The 12,039-nt window shown below is 37.6% G+C and overlaps 1 pseudogene; it reads right to left on the bottom strand.

The window, feature by feature from the left end:
- Positions 1-3,270: 3,270 nt before the first annotated feature.
- Positions 3,271-3,694, bottom strand: LOC116551529 (annotated as a pseudogene).
- Positions 3,695-12,039: the final 8,345 nt, after the last annotated feature.

Consider the following 12,039-nt stretch of genomic DNA (forward strand, 5'->3'; position numbering starts at 1 on the left):
AAAATGCTAAGCTATGGGAAAGCCCCCAGTGTAAAATAATATCCTTACAATTTCCTGTATTTGCAGCTCTTCTCCTCAGCCTACTCCCTCATTTAATTTGTGAGACATGTTAGGCTCCTCTACTTCTGCAGCCTTGCTATTAGAAATCAGGTTTGTGTATACTATGATGAAATGGAAAAGTTGCAATTGGAACTATATGTCAGAATTGTGCCAAGTCTAGCTATAGAATCCCAAGGATGAGATTTATCAAAACCATAGAGAGCTTCAACTGTTTGCTCTCATTTTGGAAATTTTCCAAGAGGTGCCATCTGTGTAGCTGGATATTCAATCAAAGCCTATTGTTCAACCTTGGACACACCCTTTTTTTTTCACATGGGTTTAAAAATCACTTCCAGGGATCATAATAGATCTTTTCATTGCTATGCTCAGAAGGTTTAATGACACTGCTTTAATAAATTATACTTTCTACCACTGTAGTGGATCCCAGTACCCATACTCGCTTCTGCTATCAGCACCTCAAAATTCTTAGGAGAAAATACCCCAACACATGATAATCTGTTGTCCCAGTGGGCTAGCCATCACCCACATAGCAGTGAGCATGGCATCTAGGCCAGGTCAGCCGGAGCTCGTTCCCTAGACCACAGTGACTGACTCAATGGTAGGCAAATATCCCAAACCAGGCCAATGAGAAGCAGCCTGGGGGTTTTATCTGTAAGTATTGGGAAAAGCAGTCTTTTTACCGGAGTGGGTAAAGTGGTGGACTGGAAGCTTGTAATCCTGGAGTTGCTGGTTGCTTGATGAGGCAGTCTGCCTGAGAACAAGGTAAACTCAGAGGATAGTAATCCTGGGAGAGAGATTCCTGAGGACACGGCAGGAGAATTTGGATCCAGCCATGCGGGAGGAGACTGCACACCACTTTAGACATCCTCTGCCTTTCCAATTCCAGCCATCCTGAGTGTGTGGAGGTGCTGAGCTATCAGCACCATATTAATTTTTCAAACAGCTTTAGTGAAAAACAATTTACATTCCTATAGTTCATCTCTTTAAAGTGTACAATTCAATGGTTTTCAGCATATGCACAGAATTTTGCAACAGTCACTATTATCTAATTTTAGAACACTTTCATCACCCCCAACAAACGATATGCCCATTAGAAGTCACTCCCCATGCCCTCCTAGCCCACCCCAGACCCAGGCACCACTAATCTATTTTATATCCCCATAGATTTGCTTGTTTTGGCCGTTTCATAGAAAGGAAATCATATAACATGTGGCCTTTGGGACTGGCTCCTTTGATTTAGTATATTTTCTAGGTTTATCCACATTGTAGGATTATCAGAACTTCATTTCTTTTTGCCACCTTAACATAATATCCTATTTTATGGGTATACCACATTTTATCTCTCCATATATCAGCTGATGAATGGACAATGCTGTTATGAATATTTGTATGCAAATTTTTGCATGGCCATGTTTTTATTTCTCTTGGGTATATACCTAGGGGAGAGATTGCTGGACTGTATGGTAACTCTATGTTTGACTTTGTGTAGAACTGCCAAACTGTTTTCCAAAGTGGCTGCATTATTTTACATTCACACCACCAATGCACTGAGCGTTCCAGTTTCTCCATATTCTTGCCAGCATGTCCTATTTTTTGCCTTTTTTATTGTAGGCATCCTAGTGAGTGTGAAGTGGCATTTCATTGTGGCTTTGATTTGCATTTCCCTATTGATGAATGATTTTGAGCATATTTTTAATGTGCTTGTTAACCATTTGTGTATCTTCCTTGGGGAACTTTCTATTCAGATCCTTTGCCCATGTTTAAAGTGGGTTTTAAAGAACTGAGTTGTGTTTCCCACTTTGCTACTTTTTGGGTACAAGTCTTTCATCAGGTGTATAATTTGAAAATATTTCTCCCAATTCTATGGATTGTCTTCTTACTTTCTTGATAACATCATTTAAAGCACGAATGTGTTTAATTTGGATGAAGTCCGGTGCGTGTATTTTTCTTTTGTTGCTGTGCTTTTGATGTGATATCTGAAAAACTATTGCTCATTCCAAGGATATGAAGAGTTACTCCTGTTTTCTTCCAGGAGTTTTATAGTTTTAACTCTTACATTCAGATCTATGACCAATTTTGAGTTACTTTTTATGTGTAGTGTGTGCTATGATTTGGTTATTTGACTTCTCCAAATCTCATGTTGAAATCTGATTCCCAAGATTGGAGGTGGGGCTTAATTGGAGATGTTTAGGTCGTGGGGCAAATCTCTCAGGAACGGCTTGGAGTCATCTTCGAGTAATGAGTTATTGCTTCATTAGTTCCTGTTTGAAAGAGTCTGTCACCTCTCCTCTCTCCCTTGCCTCTGCTCTTGCCATGCAATTTCTTGTTTTTTTTTTTTTTTTAATCTATTTAATAAAATTTATGTACACATTAGTATTGACATATTTGACACAGAAAGACATTCACCATTTAAATTCAAAAAATAACTTAAGTGGAGGGTAAAAACAATATATTCAGGATAAGCAAGTAAAATGTGTTCTGAGAGTAGACTGAGAAAATCTATGAAGATATACAGCAATGTATGATCAACTTTCTCCTTTTTGCCTATCTACAATTCTACAATGTGCATATATTGCCTGTTTATTTTGTTTTTAATAGAAATTCTTAACTTTGACTTAATTTATATGGTTCAGTGATCTTATCACCAGTTCCTTGATTTGACCTGAGCCCAGAGTTCTTGGCTGTTTTAGTATCTTTTACCTTATAACTCTGTCTCCACTAATATCTTGGCAATTCGGTAATAACTACATTACGTTAATAACTCTCTGAACCAATTTTACAAGCAAATAGGTAAAATTTCTATCTTTAGGGCAATGCCAATAGATATTTCCTGCATTTCTACAATGTGTATATATTACCTGTATATTCTGTTTGTTTTCAAGAGTAGTTCATGGAATTTGAAATCAGTAGAAAAATCCTCATTACTAAACAACAGCATTTTAGTTAAATTTTCTAAGTGATCATTTCTGGTTGTTTAAATCCACCTGTTCAAATCAAAGTTCATCATTTTGTTTGGAACAACTTTTGTTTGAGAATCAAATGGTCATGTAAATGAGAAAGCAAATAGGCATATAATGACCAAAGTAAGTGGAAAAATAACTACAATCTTTGTTCCACTGACTACTGTAATACAATAAATAAAATGACAGTTAACCAAAAGCACCTTTATTTTCATCTTTAAATAAGAAACCTACAAAAATGGGTACACATCTTCAAAGCACTTCCCTTTAACAGGAAACTTAGCTTTACAGGATTTAAACATTAGAAGGTGAAAAAAAATCAATTTTCTTGTCATTATAAGACAAAACAGAATCTAGCATAAGTCAAGGAAACTCATTCACACTTCAGGTCCTTCTCCTCCAGGAACCAGCATTGTTATATTATTTCCATTTAGCAAAATCTGATCTAATTTAGTAATCCTTCTTCCTTTTGGTGTGATTTCAAACTTAGTGACAACTTCCAGTACCATATTGACAAAGTCATCAAATCCTAGAGTACCAACAATTTCCTTATCACTCTTCATAACAATGTGAGTTCTTGATCCTATACATTTGTCCAAGCTCTAACGGCAGCAGCTGCAATGGGTTGGTAGTAGCGTTAGCTGCCATGGCTACACCAGAAGTCTGTATTTCCATATGAATTTTAGAGTCAGCTTGTTAGTTCCCCTCAACTTCCCAAAACAGCCAGCTGAAATTTTGCTAGGGATTGCATTGTGTCTATAGATTAGTTTGGAAGTATTCCCATTTTAACACTATGAAGTCTTTCAATCTATGAACATGGGATGTCTCTCCATTTGTTTACATCCTTACTTTCTTTCAACAATGTTTTGTAGTTTTCAGGTTGTAAATCTTGTCCTTTTTATTCTTATGTATCTTAATTTTTTTAATGCTAATGTAAATAAAATTGTTTTATTAATTTTATTTTTGAATTGTTCATTGCTACTGTGTAGAACTACAACTTATATTTATATATTGATCTTATGTCCTGCAACTTTGCTGACCTCCTTTATTAGACTCATTTTTCTGTGTGAATTCTTTAGTTTTTTCTAAATAAGAGATCATGTCATCTGTGGATGGAGACATAAGAAGAAGTTTTACTTCTTCCTTTCCAATCTGGATGCCTTTTATTTATTATTCTTGCTTCATTGCTCTGGCTACTCCAATATAGTATTGAATAGTAATGGTAAGAGTGGACAACCTTTTCTTAGTCTCAAGGGGAAAGCAATCAATCTTTAATCATTAAATATGATGTTACTTTGTTTTTTCATAGATGCCCTTTTTTCTATCACTTGTTTGATGAGTGTTTTATCATTGCATAATCTTGAATCAACACGACATCAATTAGACTTCAGTACAACAACAGTGAATTATATATGTAAAGGACTACAGGGTTCAGATTCTATTTACTAGGTAGTATTTAGAGAAACCCACAGACAATAGGGGGACAGAACCAAAGACACTAAAGGAAATTTAGCTTTTGACACCTGCAGTTATAGCAAACAGTAAACACAGTCTTACTCCTCCCATAAACTAAAACCTCACACTAAAGGCCTATTTTCTGCTCAGTTCCTTTTATCCAGTATGTCATGTCTGGCTTTCAACAAAAGAAATTACAAAGCATGCTAAAGAGACAAAAACACAGCCTGAAAAAAAAAGTTAAGCATTAGAACCAAACCCAGATATGGTAGACATTTTGAATTTATGAGACTGGGTATTAAAGTAACTCTTTCATATGCCAAAAGCTCTCATGAAAAATGTGGACAATATACAAGAGATAGAAACCCTAAGAACAAAAGAAAATGCTAGAAAGAAAAAAACACCATAAAAAAATGACTGATGTGGTTCGGCTCTGTGTCCTCATCCAAGTCTCATCTTGTAGCTCCCATAAGTCCCATGTGTTGTGGGAGGGACCTGGTGGGAGATAATTGGATCATAGGGTTGGGTCTTTCCTGTGCTGTTCTCTTGATAGTGAATAAGTCTCATGACATCTGATGGCTTTAAAAATAAGAGTGTGCCTGCAGAAACTCTCTTTTTGCCTGCCGCCATCCATGTAAGATATGACTTGCTCCTCCTTGCCTTCCACATGATTGTGAAGCCTCCCCAGCCACGTGGAACTATGAGTCCAATTAAACCTTTTTCTTTCGTAAATTGCCCAGTCTGGATATGTCTCTATCAGCAGTGTGAAAATGGACTAATACAATGCTTTTGGTGCATTCATCAATAGACTGGACATGTCTGAGAAAAGAATCAGGAAGCTAGAAGACATGTCAATAGAAACTTTCCAAACTGAAAAAGCAAAGATAAAAATAAATGAAAAAAATTAGAACAGAATATATAAGAACTATGGCACAATTACATAAGGGATAACATACCATTAATTTATAATTATTTTTATTTTTTTAAGGTCAGTAGTGATGCCTCTTTTTAAATCCTGATTTTAGTAATTTGAATCTTCTCCCTTTTTCTTGGTACCTAAAGGTTTGTCAATTTTATTGCTCCTTTCAAATAACCAATATTTAGTTTTGTTGATTTTTTTCTATTCTCTATTTCATCGATTTCTGCTCTATTATTTATTATTTTCTGACTTCTGCTTGCTTTGGGTTTAGTTTTCTCTTCCCTTCCAGTTTTTTAATGTGAAAGACTGAGTTATTGATTTGAGATCTACCCTCTTTTTTAAAATAGACATTCATAGCTATAAATTCATCTCTAAGTACTGTTGTAGATGCATCCCCTATGTTTTGGAATGTTGTGTTTTAATTTTCACCCATTTCTAAGTATTTCTTTATTTATTTTATGATTTATTTTTTGAGCCACTGATTATTTAAGAGTATGTATTTAACTTCCAAATATTCTTAAATTTTCCAGATTTACTTATGTTATTGGTTTCTAATTTTATTCCACTGTGGCTGGAAAACAATTTGTATAATTTCACTGCCCTTAAATTTATTGAGGTTTGATTTACGGTCTATTATATGGTCTATCCTGGAGAATATTCCATGTGTGCTATCTAAGGACACGTATTCTTCTGTTATTGTGTGGTATTTTCTTTAGATGTCTTCTATATGCTTGTCAATTTTCTCTCTAGTTCCTGTATCCGTTGTTCAAATTGAGATATTGAAGTCTTCAACTATTATTTAATTGTCTTTCTTCCTTCAATTCTGTTAACATTTGCTTCATGTATTTTGGGTCTCTATTATTGGTTGCATATAGGTTTATAATTACCATATTTTCCAGATGGATTGATAATTTTTAACATTATGAAATGTCTTTTTTAATCTCAAGTGACATTATTTATTTTAATGTCTGTTTTGTCTGATATATTTATAGCCACTTCATTTCTTTTATGACTGCTGTTTGCATGGTATGTTTATTTCCATTTTTCTACTTTCAGTCAATTTGTTTATTTGAATCTAGCATATATTTTTTGTTGACATACTATATTTGGGTTTTGTTTTCTTATTTAGTCTGCAATCTCTGCCTTTTGATTGGATTGTGTAATCCATTAATATTTAGTGTTTCTACAGATGTGGTTGGATTTATGTCTGCCAATTTACTTCTTTTTTTCCTGTGTCTCTTTTTTTGTTCTTCTGTTCCTCCTTTGCTACATTCTTTTTCATTAAGTGAATATTTTCTAGCAGAAAAACTTATGGCCCTTAATGATTTTTAAACTCCGTATTTTTTGAACTGTTTTCTTAGTGATTGCTCTAGGGATTGAAAATACATCTTATCTTTTAATTATCCTTTTATAATTTTCAGAACTTATGTGATATTTACTTGGGAAGAGGGTCTGCCCTACTCCCCACATTACCATTCCATAGTCAGTCCCTACCGTATCTAACTTTTTAACCTGTTTCATACAGCCACATCCAATTTTTGAACATCTTGGAAATAGTTTGAACTAATTTCTATCTAGAGAAAATACCAGAAAATGCAAGTCAATTACTCTTCTACATAGCAGAGTTGCTATTTATCTCATGCCAGCCACTTCAAACAAAAAATTTAGAACCTCAGCCAAAATGACATGGTGATGGATTGATCTGATGACTCCTTTATGGTCACAGCTCTCTAGTGCTACCTGTTCTTACATTCCAAATCACACTCATTTAGCTCCACCTTGATCTTTGAAATGTATTTTAAAGAGCATTCTGTGCCTACTTCTAGCTCTGTGAGTGTTGAGAGGACCTTTGTCCAATTGCATTAAGGTTCAGATCTATGGCAAAATTCACATGCAGGGAACAATTAGTGCATAATTAGGACAAAAGCAGGCAACAGTGTGTTGAAGTGCAGTAGAAATTCAGGTAAGGGAGGTATTACTTAGGTTGCAGGAGCTGGCTTAGGCTCCAGAGGGACTCAAGCAAAGCCCTAAAGGATTAGCTCCGCAGTGGAAGGAGTTGGGGAGGGATAAGCATCTGCACCTGTAGGACCGGAGTTCTTTGTTGATTTGATTAAAGATAAAGGAACAAATTTGTAACCTTTTCTGTTAGCTAGGTCGTCCTTCAAAGGCAGTGGCTTATGCAAAGTGTAATCTGCAAACCAACAATGCCAGCATCACTTTCTTGTTAGAAATGCAAGTTCTTATTAAACATGTAAATGCTCAGACCTTACTCCAGACATACTAAACCAGAACCTTTTGGGTGGGCCTGAGACTGTGTATTTTACCAAGTTCACAGGTGGTTCTCAAGCATGCTAAAGATCAAGAACACTGTTCTCATTTGTTTTACCTGGCCACATTTTGCACCCAAAGCATATTTGCATCCACAAAATATTTGGAGTGAAATAGCCAAGACCTGCATCTAGAGGCCCCTAAGAATGGACCAAGGCTGGGCAGGTACTGATATCCAATTAGCAGCTCATGTAAATGGAAAGCCACATGACTGCACCCAGGCCAGCAGACTAGTTAAATAAGTAAATAGAAGGATGTCTGGATCTCATCTCCCACAGCTGCCTCACATTTTTCAACCCAGGCAACGGGGCGGCAGAAGCAAAGGGGGTGGTGTGGCTCCCTGGCATGAGGCAGTCTGGCTATCTGGGGAGAAGGAGCAGCCGTTTAAAATGCCCTTATGAAAATAACTCACCATCAGCAAGGTTATTAGTCAGCGCTCATTCCCCTGACAGGAAGGCAGGACCATAACCAAGACTCCTAGTCATCCTGTCAACCTAATTTTGTACTCCCTCACCTATTCTTTTTGTTAATACTAGATTGGGGAGAATTTTCCTGATTCATTGAGCCTCCAAGCCCACAAATCATTTTGTCTTTCTATGCTCTCACTCTGGATAGGGTTTGGAGAGCATGATGAGAACACTTGCGTATTCTCAAATGAATATTGGTTTTTCAACAGCCTCTTTCAACACAATAATGCTAAGAGGGGCTTAGAGAGGAGGGTCTCCAGGGGAGGTCAGGGTTCCTTTGAGAAAGGCCTGTCCAGATGGATGGGCTGGGCTTTCTAAAGCCTAGCAGTTTGGTTTCCAGTGGTGGTTGGATTCAGCTGCCAAAAACCCAAATTAGGAAAGGTTTTGTTGATAGCCCATAAGAGGACACTCTGAAAGATGGATTGAAGGTTATTGCCAACCCTGGACAATAAGTAGACATCTATACAATCCAGACAGAAAGCATGTGCAAATGTATATGTGTAAATATATATATATATATATATATGTATGCTGTGTTTTACCAAAATAAATGTGTTTCTCACAGTCTTTGCCATGGACAAAATAATCAAAACCAGCTGCTCTGTGGAGTTCTTCATTGAAAGGAAGAGAGGGGTGGAGCTGGCAGTTAAGTGGGATCTGCAGACACACTTCAGCATCAAGCTGACTTATCACTTCTCTGCAAATGGTTAACATGCCTGGCCCAGCCACCCGTCATGTGGATGTGATGTGCCTCTGAGCAGTTCTGTAGATGACAGGTATTTACTTCACCCCCAAATCTGAGAGGCAAAGGGTCACATCACAGGGGAAGCTGGTTTGCTTCTGAGCCAGTTCATTTGCATTTCTCATTAATCCAGGATAGACCTTTTTCCAAGTCTCCACCATAATCTATTCAAAACAGTTCAAACATTTGACTTTGTTTTGGTTGAGTTTACTCTAATGTGGTTTCTGCATAGCCCTCTCTTTTATGGTAATCAAATGTTCTGCCAACATTTCTTCTGCTATGTGCACCAGCTAAGGAAACCAGATGCTTTGGGTTGGTCTTTTCGACGTATCTGAGTGTTGTTTTTGTTTAGTATTTCAGAGGTTTGGCTAAAGAGCACTGTTTTATAAGTCTGACCCCTGAAGCACCCCATTTCCCAACCTACTAATAGTTTTGGCTACTGCTCCCATCTTGATTTGAAACTGCTATCAGTATGCAGATTATCATGTGGAAAGACAAGCTCATTTAATTCATCTTGTTTGATTTGCTTAATTTTTTGTTGATCATTTATTCCATTCTGCAGTTTAAAGACGGTGGGTAGAGGAGCTGAGCAGCTGACCCAGAACCACACCCTCTATTGCCTCTCAACCAATCACAGACCTGGGTGAGATTGCTCTTTGATGTGTGAGGAATTTTCCCTCCTTACACCATCAGTGTGGGAAGGAAGCAGGCCAGCTCTCGTGGGAGTGTTGGCTTATAATGCAGTCTGAAAGTGTTTCAGAAAAGTAACTTGGCATTGAATCAAACTAATAAGTGGAACTGCTTGTCTGTATGGATTGAAGAAGGACTTTCTAGGGCCTCAAGAGTGGTGGGAAAGAGAATAGAAGAGGGCTAAGGTGACTCTGTTAGAGGAAGCTGTGTAAAATATGGGGCTTGAAGTCAATGTTGTAGAAGGATCCCTTACAAATGGGGTGATATAAAAGGAAACAATCTGGGCACTTTAGCCCTCTCTGACCCTGGTTCTATCCTCCTGGTTGGTGGCTTTGATCCTCTGCTTGAATTATGTCTGCTTGGCTTCTTACAGAAAGTAGGAGGGGAAACTAAAAAAATCAATGACCAATTCAGGATTTGAAGGAAACCAAAGAGGATCAAGTGGTCCCCCAAGACTGGGCTTGGAATACCTGAGAGAGTAGAGGGAAGCAGCATTTGCGATTACATTTGTGGTTAATAATGACTGAGCAACAGAAAACACAGAGGATAAAGGGCTAGATTTATGCTAAACAAAATTAGTAGGATGAGGGGTTCTCCGTCCAAGGACTTTTAATGTTGGCTCTGAGACCAGGAATTTGAGGCTCTAAAAGACACAGGGCGAGGAAAGCATAAAAGGGAACAAAGTTCCAAAAAAAGAATAGAGGTCGACAGTTAATGGGTTAAAGTTAGTTTAAGGCTTTGAGTCTAAAATCCAGAGAAGCAGCACCAAATATTGGTTTTTCAAGAACAATAGCTACCACCACACACACACAAACTCAAAAGAAAGACAGATTTGAAATCTCTAGGGAAGACTGTTCAGCCCAGAGTCTTGGCATTTATTCCAGATGTTCAAAAGACTGCACTTTCCCACTATAAGTTTGTGCCTTTGCAAAGTTTACTAACAAGGGGTGGTCTGTTTGAAATGGGCCCATACCACCACAGTAAGGAGTAAATACTTATTACATTTCAATTATGTGTCAGAACAATGTGGGAAAGCTGGACAAAATCCTTGTCCTCTAGAACTGAACTAAAAAGGAGATAAGGCAGGGAGATGGGCTTTTTTGGCAGAACAGCAGGTAAGGATTGAGAATAAAAATGAGCAAATTCATGCAAAATGTTTCCATGTATTAGCCCACACAGGACACTATATCTCAACTACAGACTTTAGTTCTAGAAATTATTGACTGCGTCTGGATCTTGTTAATAGTTTTCAAACATGCTTTTGAAAATCTAGGCACATGGGAATTAGTTATGGTCCCCTAGAGGGACAGGACTGATATATATATATATATACTACATGCATAATAGTATATATATGTGTGTGTGTATACACACACACACACACACACACACACACACACACACACTATATATATATATATCTATATATACTATATAGATATATGTACATGGGAATTTATTAAGTAGTATTAACTCATGCAATCACAAGGTCTCACAATAGGCTGTCTGCAAGCTGAGGGACAAGGAAGCCAGTCTGAGTCCTAAAGCTGAAGAACTTGGAGTCCGATGTTGGAGGGCAGGAAGCATCCAGCACGAGAGAAAAATGTAGGCTGGGAGGCTAAGCCAGTCTAGCTTTTTCATGTTTTTTCTGCCTGCTTTATATTCTGGCTGTGCTGGCAGCTGATTAGATTGTGCCCACCCAGATTAAGGGTGGGTCTGGTTTTCCTAGCCCATTGACTCAAACGTTAATCTCCTGTGGCAACACCCTCACAAACACACCCAGAATCAATACTTTGCATCCTTCAATCCAATCAAGTTGACACTCAGTATTAACCCTCACAACTTGTATTTTACGTGTTGGTTCTAATGAATTTAGCAAAGGGAAAACCATCTTGCAAGATTTTTTTTTTTTTAAACACATTCTTACTCTGTCACCCAGGCTGGAGTCCCGTGGTGCCATCTTGGCTCACTGCAGCCTCCGTCTCCCAGGTTCTCTTGCCTCAGCCTCTCAAGTAGCTGGGATTACAGGCACCCACCACCATGCTCAGTTAATTTTTGTACTTTTAGTAGAGATGGGATTTCACTATGTTGGTCAGGTTGGTCTTGAACTCTTGACCTCACGTTATCCACCTGCCTTGGCCTCCCAAAGTGCTGAAATTACAGGCCTGAGCCATCGTGCCCAGTGAGATGATTAATTTTGATAGCAGCCATATCAATAAGACCCAGATTAATGAGTTTTCCAACAATTATATATGTTTATTTATAAGTAGAGTTGGATATATGGCATAATTGAATGGATTGAAGATATTGATATGCCATTCTCAGAGTTTTTCAGGGGTTGGTTCAATGAGAAGACATAGATAAGGTGGATTTCAACTTTTATGTCATTACATTTTGTTATACCTTTTCTTTCTTTTT

This window comes from Sapajus apella, unplaced genomic scaffold (assembly GCF_009761245.1).
Source record: "Sapajus apella isolate SASKATOON/1434 unplaced genomic scaffold, GSC_monkey_1.0 scaffold10, whole genome shotgun sequence".
NCBI lineage: Eukaryota > Metazoa > Chordata > Mammalia > Primates > Cebidae > Sapajus > Sapajus apella.